The 12,947-nt window shown below is 41.9% G+C and overlaps 1 long non-coding RNA gene across 2 annotated transcripts; it reads right to left on the reverse strand.

Moving 5' to 3' along the window:
* Positions 1-1,914: 1,914 nt before the first annotated feature.
* On the reverse strand, positions 1,915-10,707 carry LOC100384100 (uncharacterized). Of its 2 annotated transcripts, NR_146417.1 has the most exons (12): positions 10,123-10,707; positions 9,356-9,605; positions 9,218-9,281; positions 9,087-9,150; positions 8,957-9,009; positions 8,436-8,820; positions 7,708-8,337; positions 7,541-7,584; positions 6,237-7,420; positions 5,499-6,126; positions 3,594-5,400; positions 2,068-3,478 (listed from the first exon to the last, which is right to left on the reverse strand). It is a non-coding gene; the product is annotated as an uncharacterized lncRNA (long non-coding RNA). The 2 variants fall into 2 exon arrangements; NR_146418.1 differs by having other exon boundaries at positions 1,915-10,699.
* Between the last annotated feature and the right edge of the window lie 2,240 nt (positions 10,708-12,947).

Below are 12,947 nucleotides of genomic sequence, written 5' to 3' on the forward strand. Positions count from 1 at the left end.
CTTGAGGCACTAGGTGGTACACCGAACAAGCGTCATCGGCTTGTTACTCTTGGAGGTTGCCGCCTCTTAGACGGCTCGGGTGATTGTCTCCGTCGAGTTCTCCAAGAAGATTGTGGAGAAGTCGCGGTGTTGATTGTGAGGGGTTCGCGCCTACCTCGCCGGAGCGGCAAAGGTGACATTAGTGGAATCGAGGTATTGAGTGATTTCTTGTCCACTTGGCTCAATGATCAAGCCGTGTCTTGATAGAGGAGCAAGTGAGAGCTTGAAGTCCACCTCAACATAGATTAGGGGTGATCAGAAAATCACCGATACCACGAGATAAAATTCGGTGTCTTTACTTTCTTGCATTACTTATTGCCGTGCAAGTGATTAGTATTTTGCATATTGTTCTTCAAGTATTCAATCACCCTAGTTGATTCTCATAGATTGTTCACTTGTTATCACTAGAGAATTTATACCTCTTGTTATATTGATTAAATTTCCCTAGTGTTTTTTATTTTAGTCAAAACCGTCTATTCACCCCCCCTCTAGCCGGTGTCCTAGATCCTACAGTAATAAAAGTGGTCAAGGGCACAACTTGCCTTCAAAGAGCTCCTGCTCAGCAACTTCTACCTGCTGAACACCGGAATCACCAGACACTGGCTCTTCTACTCGCCACAATACAAACAAGCATAGTACAAAGAGGAAATTACTATCACACCAAACATGTATACAAAATTCATATTAATAATCTACATATTAAAATATGATCATAGGAAAAAGAATTTATGAAGGTTTTATGTATTTGATACATGATTAACTAAGAGATAAATTTTAATACGATTTTCATGTCAAAATAGAGACACTATGTGATGAACAACATTATTACAAAATTATAGAAATTGGAATGGATCAATTTGAAATTAATATGAATTTGCTAGGAATTAAATAAGTTCTAACAATTATTTTTACAATAAAATAAATTGATATTTCCTTTTCCCTTGATTTTCTAGCTCCTGGACTCGGCGCAAGATTTAACCGAAAACTGGGGCCATTGCACAACTATTCATAAGACTCAGAATTCGTCCGCCAGGACTACGGGTTGATACCGCGGAAGTAGAGGGGCTCTTATACAATTCTACCTTGGCGTCATGACCACATGCGATCCCAACCGTCCGATCAAACCCGAACGAACACAATCACGACTAACCTAAATTGAACCGGTACGGGTTAAGGGTCGCAGGATCTAAGATCGACGGATAAGGTTTTATGAAACGCGATCTGCATTCAGCCTTAGGATTCAATATCAACGGTCATGATTCCATTCACCGAAACGGTAACCTGCCGCTAATCCGAGCCGTCGGTACCAATCCAACGCCCCCCGTCATCTCCTACCCTCGGCGCGACCAAACGGTGGCGCGGCGGCGAGCCCACCGAGACAAACGACCTGGCACCCGAGTTGCAAATCCCGGATCCCCGTGACATTGACACCAAGCCCAAGACATCCCGAGCTTATTGGTCTAGTAATTGCCGTGGACAATCCAACACAAACACTTAATCACGGTGAGCAGCGGCCCGTGGTGCACGCCGACGCCGGTGAGACCCCCCATCCCGAAATTAGGGTGCCATACCCCCACTAACCGGCGAACGTTAGAACGTAACAGAGATATAAACAGACATTTTATTTATTTATTGGTCGAATTGACACATGTAGACAAGATTTAGGACCGAAAATGCATTTTACCATTAGAAGAATATTGTCCTCTTGTACTCCGGGTCTGTTTGGTTGGGCTGTGGCTGTGAAAAAAGTTACTGTGGGCTGTGAGCTGTAGAAAAAGCTGCTGTAGGCTGTAAGCTGTTAAAAAGCTAAAAACCGTTTAGTGGAAATCACTAAAAGTCATTAAAAGTTCTTCGATATATGTTTTCACAGTTTCATCCGAAAAGCCACTAAAAGCAGATCCAGGGATGCTTTCAGATTTACACTGCGAGAAAGTCAGGTTTTAGAAAAAGCTGCTTCCTGGATCCAGCCCTTTGGTTGGCTTTTGGCTTTTAGAGAGGCAAAAGCCAAAGCCAAACCAAACACACCCTCCTACGTGTGACGTGCCCCACGCTTTCTCTCCTTCTCCCGTCTGAACACACATTATCAATGAAGCACACCATGCCGACGCTGCGAGCAGCGAACTTTAGGGTATGGTTATTTCCTCAGTTTCAGAAAACTTCATCTTTCTGCTCTGTTTGACAGTTTTGTTTGACAGCTCTGTGATTACTGCTAGGTCTGATAAAATTAGCTAAAAACGTCCAGGTAGCGTAAAAAAAGGAGCTGGATAGATACTGCTATTGATATGCTGGTTTATCTCCACGATAACGTTGAGGTACGCTAATTTAAGATAAACAATATTAACGCGCGTTAGGTGTCCATTTCGAAGACGCTTTCATGATAAGTCTGTCAGCCGGTGCCTGTGGCTCAAACTTTAATTCCCACATCTCAATAGATGAAACGGGTTCAGGTAAGCAACTTGCTGCGCGCCTGACAATTGTCCAAGTTCATTATGATGCGTTCATTCAGTGGCACAGCATGTCTTAAAAGGAAGTCTCAACACTAAACCTGAACGGTTCGCCAAGCAACCTGCAGTTCCCTCCACATTTTCGCATCCGGGCTTGGGACCGGCAAAGGCAGTGTTAAACCGCAAACAAACAAACAAACAGGGAACACAAATAATACAACAAAAAAAAAATCATGTTCTCAGACATTATAAAAATAAACAAAACACGTAACTGGTTTTTGCGCCAAACGAAGTAGCTATTCTTTTAGCATATTTTATGGATGAACATCGAGCACACGTGTAAAATAACAAAGAAGCAGAGCACATGTGTAAAACAACAAAGAAGCAGTAAAATACAAAGCAGCAGAGCACATGTGTAAAACAACAGAGAAGCAACAAAGACGCTACGTAAAAAAACAGGAATTTTTTTATGATCAATAAGTAAACCTAGTACGAGAAGGTATCTGAAGTATCGCGTTTAAATACTCAGGAATGAACAGTGAATGTGTTCCAATTGTAAAACATCGAAACCTTCCACAGTTAATCTCGTCCAACAAAATTAGTGAGTCCACCTATTTGGCCAAGGGAGAAGATGCCCAAGTGCCACAAGAACCAGCTCCAATAAAAATCATTCTATGGTCGGACTCAAACCAAAACTAGAGTCCATCCAATTTGGCCAAGGAAGAAGATGCTCATCAATTGCCAAAGACCAGCTCCAATAAAAATCATGGAACGATCGGACTCCACAAAAACATCTTCGCCAATAAAACTAGGAGTCCTCCATCTAGATTGGCCTAGGCTCAAGATGCTCAATTGCCACAAGACCAGCTCCAATAAAAATCATGGAATGACCGGACTCAAACCAAAACATGCCACAGACTCCATCTCATTTGGCCTAGGTAGAAGATGCTCCATTGCCACAACAACCAGCTCCAATAAAATTATTGTTCAAGATCCTAGTGCACCATATAACAAGATGAATATATGAATATACTAATCTGGAGATAATACAGAGTTACATAAATAGAAGCAACCGATCCTAGCTTGCATTCAAGTTGAACAAACACCAACCTGTATTGCATATCAACATGAATATGAACTGCACTACATGAATATGAACCAGGATGGCTAAACTTCAACCCATCCATGTATATGCAACTACTGCTAGTCCACAAAGGATTTACTTTTGTGTAAATCCAGTTTCATCTCAAGGACTCCACAGTTGCATCCCCAAGACAGTCACATAGGCTTGTGTATTCAAGGGCAACAATAGTTCAGCCAAACAAGTTTGTGACAGATATACTTTTGGCAGGAACAGAAGAAGCAGAATCTTTCTTGGTTATTGTTCCACAAAGGACAGTTCCATCTCAAAGACTCCACAGTTGCATCCCCAAGACAGTCACATATGTAATCAAGGGCAACAATAGTTCAGCCAAACAAGTTTGTTCAGACAGATTTACTTTTGGCAGGAACAGAAGCAGCAGAATCTTTCTTGGTTATTGTTCCACAAAGGATAAGATGCGTCAGATGGAAAGTCCAGAGTGAGGAAATTACAGAACAAATGAACAATGTTCTAAAAAGGCAAGGGGGCCAACGTCACAAACCAGACTGAGGAGGTGTTCCATTTGTTCCAGGCAATCAATCTAATGATAACCAACAAAACTAACGGTGCCACAAGATCGATCTCTCAGATTTCACATATTACAACTCAAAAAGGAATACGGTTAGCAAGTAGCATTTGCTGATAATAATATCTAATGCCTAATATATTACTGAAAGGAACTGTGCAATATGATGAATTTGATAAAGAATGGCCATATTGAGTAAGGGGGTTATACCAAAGTACAATCAGAAGCAATCCAAGAACTAGACTAACATTAGTATGGGCCCTAACAGAGAAATCGAGAATTTTGGACTATAAAATATGAACATACGGTCATACGCTCAGGTAAAACATCCTACTAGGAACCAATTGTTTTAAAAATCTTAAATCAAGAATAATAGTGAACCTGCACCATCGTATGATGGCATATAGGTTAAAGACAGCTTAAAAATAAAGTTAGTGCATAGAATAATTTATCACTGGAAGGAAGACTCCATAGATGGAAATGTCTAGAACTCAGAATGTCTAACTAGCAATCCACACCTTAGCTCCAACTGCAGAAATCCAACCAAACATCCATCAACTTATCAGACATCTGGATCCAAAAAAATGGCTGATATGAGCAGAAGTATTAGGTGAGCTCTGGTTAGATTGAAGAATATTATAAGATGTGTCTCAAACAAGTGAGCCGGAAGGTGATGTGCAGTCAATAGTTAGAGTAGTTAGAGCAAACTCTGCACAGCATCGCCGTGGTTGTGATCATGTGAATCATCTAACTACCGCAGAGCATGCAAACAACAGGTCAGTCCAAGTCATCAAGCTTCACATTTAATGCACAGGTTTTCTCTGGATACCAAAAGTGAAGGTATCCATAGATGCAACTTGCAAAATTATTAGTGCACAATTTATATTTACCAAAGAACTCTTCTATGATTTTTTTTCTATTTTGGTTCAAGGATAGATAGACTTAATGAACCTTCAAATCCAAGGCGAACCAAATGGCCAGTGGAACAAGGATGGACTCTGGAGACAACAATTGTTGGAAATTCTCTCTCAGCTTCTGTGTGCATCTGCACAAACTTGAAAAAGTTACTGGTTCAAAAAGTAACTGGAGAGGACTGTTCATAGAGATGAATTAGAAGCCTCCTTGTTTAAAGGTTTTTGCAGCACAGGTCAAGTCACAATTTTTTCCAATTTGCCAATATCTCCAATTGAGGAAAATCCACCTCCAATGTCTACAGTACCCAATAAATCCAGGTCTCAAACCTTGCTTTACTATTAAATATCGATGGAGAGACAGAATGTCAGCCATTCAGATCTGAAATCACCAAAAACAAGTGACAAAACCAACATAACATGCTCTAGACTCTGACCTGCCCCCAGTTCCAAAATCATTTATTTGCTACATGGATTTCCAATTGTCAACATCCTGCAACACATGCAACAGCGAGAGCGCAAAAACATAGATAAGCCAGATGAAGCACCTAAAAGCATAGATAAGCCAGACGAAGCATCCACAGATAGAAATCCCAAACCGAACATTATGACAGTTGAACTACCAATTATTTGAGCTAAATGGTCTGCAGAACACAGAATACCAGCAGCACAAGAATTAATGCTTCAGTCAGAGCATAGCATGATAAAGCAGAAACAAGCTTGATTAAATGTAAGTTGTAGTACTGTAGTTCTAGCGATCTCCAGTTGAATCTCTGAAGTTAAAACATGATCATTACCTTCTACCACTGCAGATTAAATTAGAAGTATCTGAATATTAACGTAGTATTCTGGTTCATAAAGGACTGGCCTGGTACAAATGCGAGAGAGGTCTCAAGTCACCATGTCACGAGTTTGAAGCAGGGCTGGTACAATAGCTCTCAAGTCACCATGTAACAGGTTCGAAGCAGTCTCACAAGTATCATGGTTCATATACAAGAATAAGTTAGTACCTCCAACACATAATCCACGATGACAAGCCCAAGCAAAAAAAAATATCAGTAAGACCTGCAATAATGACCCTAATCATTATCTACTTCAAGGTACAAGACACTGAACAAACACAATGCAAGTTGAAGGTTGTAGGTCTGAATAGATGCAAACTGGTTCCTTCATACCCAGTTATCACCTAGAGATCTGCAATCAATGAGACCACCCTCGGATAACTACCTATTTGATAGTGACAACTGAGAACACAAACAGCATGAACATTCATCAAATATCATAGGAACAGGATAAAGCGTGTATCAATGGGCAACAATTTCAGCTGGAAGTCATATCTCTGTAGCAATGCCTCCCAAAACTGCACATCCAGTACCAGAACATCAAAAGCCTACGAGGGAAGTAAATTTTTAAGACCATTGACAGCAAAAGTTTCGAACAACCTTGACAGCAAACCAAGGGAATCCTGAACAGTTTATAACTTATTGCTCATGCAGAAACAGAATCTAATTCAGGCTCCTCCGTCCATACAATCCAGTTGCTGTACAAGTAGAGAATCACCATCCCAAATGTAAGGAACAAGAAATTTAAGAGTACCAATAAAAGAGAGGTAGAGCCAAACGATGTTCTCCAGATGCAATAAACTTCAAAAACACCTCCAAAATGTTTAAATCTACCTCCAAAACACCACCTGATCCAGCTAATAACATTTTTCTAATTAAGGGCGATCAAGCTTCAAATTAATCCGGTGGCAATCTTCACCCACCAGTGATTGACATATCAAAAACAAAGTCAAACCTCCAGCCTTCAGCTGACCTCTCCATAACCAGCCAGGTACTTTTGCATCTAGGACGAACTCCGAGTCTCCTAAAAGTGCGCAGATTTACTAACAAATGGAAGCCTATGAGGAAAGCTAATTTTCAAAGAAGATTGACAAAGGATGGTTAGTGAACAAACAAGGAACTCTGAACAGTTCAGAACTTCTGATTGCAGGAGATGCTGGAGAAAACAACCAGCCCCAATTTAAAACATTTAAGAATTGCAGCGGACAGAAATGTGTATAAACCAATAGAAGAGCGATTTAGGTAGATATATCCTGACAATCTTCACCCGGTACTATGGGCATCAGTCCAGTCAACGCCTCAAATCTACTTCTTGCCCTTACAGATCCGGTAAGCAGCATTTCCAATGAAGGGTAATCAAGATTATAATGCCAATTTTCAAAGAAAAATGACAGGAGAGGGGGTGGTTAGTGAACAAACACAAGGAACTCTGAACATTTCCGAACTTCTGATTGCACAAGCGTAAGCCAGATCGATCAAACTCGCCTCCAACCCATCCATTCATCCATATAATATTGCTGGAAAAAACCACCAGCCCCAATATAAGAAATTAAGAATTGCAGCGGACAAAAACTGAAGATGAACCAATACAAAAGTGATTTAGGTATGTATATCGCGACGATCTTCTCCCAATATACCGGTCCAATCAATGCCTCAATCTACTTCCAAAACTCGGTTGCCCCTGAAGATCCAGCCAGCAGCATTTCCAATGAAGGGTAAAGAAGCTTATAGTAAGTCCGGTGGCGATCTTCACACCAATATGACAACATCAAAACCAAAAACAAGGAATGAACCATAAGCAAACCTCTCCCTGTAACCAGCAAGGACCCTTTCTTCTCTGCCGTTAAAGTAAGAATGGATCGAAGGTTCTGGTGGTACCACACCCGGAGACATTTGAGCCTGAAACCACCAATCCATGTCCAATCGACAAAATCAATGAACCGCCGGATCTGACAGAAGACTGACCTGCCTCCATCTCCTCGCAACATGTCATCATGATGAATTCTCCACTGATCGGACCCAATCCTGCAACCCACACATTGGGAAGTCGAGGACTACAAAATAGACTCAAAAACTAGAATTGCATAATAAAGAATAAACTGAATAACCCGGCCAAACCAAACTCGGCTCACTCCTGGTGTCGTGCGGAGGTGAAACAGCCCAAAGGGATCTGCGAGAGCACGGAGGCGCAAAGCAACAGAACAAATCAACAGGTGAAGAAGATAATGTCCCGGCTCAAAATCGAAACAGAGTATAAAAAAGGAAGTAACGGAAAATGCGAGCACGCCAAGGCCCAAGGCAAGGGCAAGACAGGAGAGGCAAGGCACTTGAACACCATCCATCCATCCACATGATCGTGTCCGAACAATCTTCTCTCGATATATGAATGCCAGTCCAGTCAACACACCAATCTACTTCCAAAACTCTGTTGTCCCTGCAGATCCAACATGCAGCATCTCCAATGAAGTGTAATCTAGCTACAATGCCAATTTTCGGAAAACAGCATGAGGGAGGATGGGTAAGTGAACAAACACAAGGAACTTGAACAATTCCGAACTCCTGATTGCACAAGCATAAGCAGGACCAAACTCGCCTACAACCCATTCATCCATCCATCCATATAACTGAACTGCTGGAAAAAGCCACCAGCCCCAATATAAGAAATTAATAGTTGCAGCAGACAAAATATGAGTATGAACCAATAGAAGAGCGATTTGGGTAGATATATTTGAACGATCTTATCCCAATAAGATGGACAACCAGCCCCAATATAAGAAATTAATAACTGCAGCGGACAAAAAATGAGTATGAACCAATAGAACAGCGATTTGGGTAGATATATCCTGACAATCTTCACCCGGTACTATGGGCATCAGTCCAGCCAACGCCTCAATCTACTTCCAAAGCTCTGTTGCCCCTGCAGATCCAGCCAACAGCATTTCCAATGAAGGGTAAACAAGCTTATAGCAAGTCCAGTGGCGATCTTCACACCAATATGATGTCATCAAAATGAAAAACGAGGAATGAACCATGGCCATGAACCATAAGCAAACCTCCAACATTCAACTAATCTCTCCATAACCAGCAAGGACCCTTCCTTCTGCTTCTAAAGTAAGAACACCCAAAAGGCCACAAGCAAGATCAGCCATTAAAATAAGAATGGACCCAAGATCTCGAATCCACCTGATGTGCAGGCTCCGACGACACTATCTGATTCTGATGGTACCACACCCGGAGACATTTGAGCCTGAAACCACCGAATCCATATCCAAGTGACAAAACCAATGAACCGCCGGATCTGACAGAAGACTGACCTGCCTCCCAACTCCTCGCCACCCGACGCCACGACGAATTCCCAATACCGGATCGTACCCAAACCTGCAATCCACACACTGAGAAGTCGAGGACGAAACAGGATCCACACGAAAACTAGAATCGCAGGAAGACTAAACCGCAAACCGAACAGCCCAGCCAAACCAAACTCGTCACGCTCCCGCCTCACGTCGTCGCGCAGAGGCGAAACAGCCCAAGGTATCTGCGAGCACGGAGGCGCAAAGCAGCGGAACTAATCAACAAGGGAAGATACCGACCCGACTCAAAATCGAAATGGAGAGTATAGAAAGTAATCTCCCGAAAAAGCGGATCCATCTATGAACATCAGTCCAGTTAACGCCTCCATCTACTTCCAAAACTCCTTCGCCACTGCAGATCCAGCAAGCAGAATTTCCAATGAAGGGTAATCAAGCTTATCATGCCAATTTTCGAAGCAAGACAGGAGAGAGGATGGTTAGTGACAAACGCCTCCGACCCATCCATCCATATAATCGAATTGCTGGAGAAAACTACCAGCCCCAATATAAGAAAATAAGAATTGCAGCGAACCAATATCCGAACGATCTTCTCCCGATACTAAGAAATTCGGTCCAGTCAACGCCTCAATCTACTTACAGAACTCTGTTGCCTCTGCAGATCCAGTCAGCAGCATTTCCAATGGAGGGTAAACTATCTTATAGAGCCCGGTGGCAATCTTCACGCCAATATGGTGATATCAAAAGGAAAAACAAGGAATGAATCATAAGCAAACCTCCTTCCCTTCAACTAATCTCTCCATAACCAGCAAGGACCCTTCCTTCTACTTCTGAAGTTAGGACGAACACCCGAAAGGCCACAAGCGAGATCAGCCGTTAAAATAAGAATGGACCCAAGGTCTCGAATTCACCTGGTCCTGGTGTGCAAACTACGACGACGCTATCTGATTCTGATGGTACCACACCAGAAGACATTGGAGCCTGAAACCACCGAATCCATGTCCAGTGACAAAACCAATGAACCGCCGGATCTGACAGAAGACTGACCTGCCTGCACCTCCTCGCCACAAGACGCCATGACGAACAAATCCCAACACCGAATCGGACCCAATCCTGCAACCCACACGCTGAGAAGTCGAGAACAAAACAGGATCCACCAGAAAACTATAATCGCAGAAAGAGTAAACCGCAAACCGAACAACCCGGCCAAACCAAACTCGGCTCGCTCCCGGCGTCGCGCGGAGGCAAAGCGGCTACAAGGGATCTGCGAGAGCACGGAGACGCAAAGCAGCAGAACAAATCAACCGGTGAAGAAGAAACTGACCCCGCTCGAAATCGAAACGGGGTACAGAGAAGGAATAATGAAAAACGCGAGCGCGCGGAAGCCCGATGAACGAAGGGCGAGCGCGCCGAGGCGACGAAGGGACACAGGGCAAGACAAGGATAGGAGAGGCGAGGCGCCTGAACAGCGGCGCAAAGAGAGAAAACCAGAGCGCAAGGGGAAGACGTCGTCCGGTCCGGTGGGCGCTATTTATGGGCGGGGAGAGGCGGTGGAGTGGAGGGGCAGGCCTCGCGCCAGCCGGAGCCCGGAGAGGAATCCCAGGCGGACACGGCTCTCCCCCACCCCGCCTCTGCGCTGGCGTGCGCGGGGACGTTAGCCGCACGGCAAAGCTGGGGTCGCGTACTCGCGTGGGGCTTGCACGAACGAGTGGACGGCGGCGAATATGCCTGAATTAGTCGTATCTGGTATGCTTTGAACGGGTCGGCCGCGGTAGGTCGGTTCCGGATGGTTCGTGGTTGGCGTCTCAGCAACGCGTCGATACTTTTTGTTCGTTTCATGGGGTGGTGGCCCGGTGGATAGCTGTAATCGCATCGAACACGGAAAAAACAGTTGGGAACAGTCTTTATTCCATAATTAGGTTTTTATCGTTTTCCTTTGATTACAAATAAATATGATATAAAATTTATTATACAGATTTATATTCTTATTTTATACTATTGAGTTTGTAAAGATTAATAAAAGATAAATCTCAAATACATCTTATATTTTTTTAAATAATAGATATACAATTCAGTATAGATTTAAAAACAAATTTGGTAAATTTTTTATTTGTTTGTTGTAAAAAGCAAATAATATATAAAACATTTTATGCAATATTTCATTCTTATTTGTAATAATGTGCTTGATAGCATAAGAAAATTTCAACATCAAATTTAATACATATATATTTTAAAATATTAATATTTTCCTAACAGTTCGGATTACTACTTTCCTCCTAGACACATACGAATATTACTCGTTTCATATTTGTTTTCATATTTTCTCTTCGGATTCTATCGAATACATATATTATCAGGTTATGTTGGATAAGATTTGAATGGATATCAACATATTAAATATCTAACTTTGAGAATACGGATACAAATAAAGATTACCATCTTAGAGCTTGTTCGGTTAGCTCTCAATCCATATGGATTGAGTGGGATTGGATGGGTTTGAATCCCAAACAAGTTAAATTTCTTCTCATTTTTTCCAATCACATCCAATCCATGTGTATTGGGAATAACCGAACAAGCCCATAGACAGTCAAAATCGAATATGGACAAATAATATTTGTATAGTTTACATACTGGTGTGAGGGCTTCGCGGGTCAGGAAATTTCTAGGCACCTCGACAGCCTCATGGATTAAGGGTTCTTTAGTTTGGTGTTTAAGAAGCTATGATATGGCTAACTTTTTAGTATAAGATTAGTTATTAAATTTGAACGATTAACTTAGACTGTGGTGCATTAGATAGATACCTAAACGGTATGTGGGACATCCTCGTCGTTAAGGCTCACTCTGTAAAGCTCTCTCAACTAGATATAAATACGATTGAGGTCACGTTTGGAAAAAAAAATCTTAGATTCTAACATTGGAAAACGTGCCATTATTATCCTATACTATCCGAGTTCAACCAGATACTCATATTTTAAAGAAAATCTGCATTTAAAATTAGAGATGTTTGATTTCTTAAGAGATATTTTGTGATGGATTTTGAGAATCTCGTCAAACCAAACACGTCCTTAGATATGTTTCTGTCACATCCGAATTTAATGGGCAAACCCACCAACACATACAATAACTCACTGTATAAAGATAAATGCCACAAACTTATTACATATCGGAAATCTCTTACAAAATAAATGATAAAAAAATAAATCGAACTTGTCACACCCAGTTTTTTTAAGGTAAATCGAATATGAACCATGTATGTGTTAGGATAAAAAATCACGTACACAACGATTACATAAATGACTCATCATAGCACAATGCTTCGAATAACAATAAAGAGTAAGTAATAATATTAAAGACTAGAGCCATTTACATAATATAATTCAAAGTGCACATAATAGAAACGTAGCCAACATAAACAACCCACCACAGGCAGCTGACTGGGGGAGGTCGCTAACCTAATCCTCGAACTCGTCGAAGTCCTGGAACTCCTAGAGATCCGCCTCGACGCCTTCTTCTCATTCTTTATCTAAGCATAGGTTGCACCAAAGGCAACCTGGTGTTTTGTGAAAGTAAGGGTGAGTACACATCAACATACTCAGCAAATGTCTCGTTTGGCTGAGGTGGACTAGCTTTATGTGGGGTTAGGATCAAAGTAGTTGCTTTTAATTCGTGAGGTATTTATTATTAGTAGAAGCCAGGTTTTAGCAATAACAACCCGTGAACCACTTCCTCACCGAGG

The sequence above is a fragment of the Zea mays genome, chromosome 6, assembly GCF_902167145.1.
Source record: "Zea mays cultivar B73 chromosome 6, Zm-B73-REFERENCE-NAM-5.0, whole genome shotgun sequence".
Taxonomy (NCBI): domain Eukaryota; kingdom Viridiplantae; phylum Streptophyta; class Magnoliopsida; order Poales; family Poaceae; genus Zea; species Zea mays.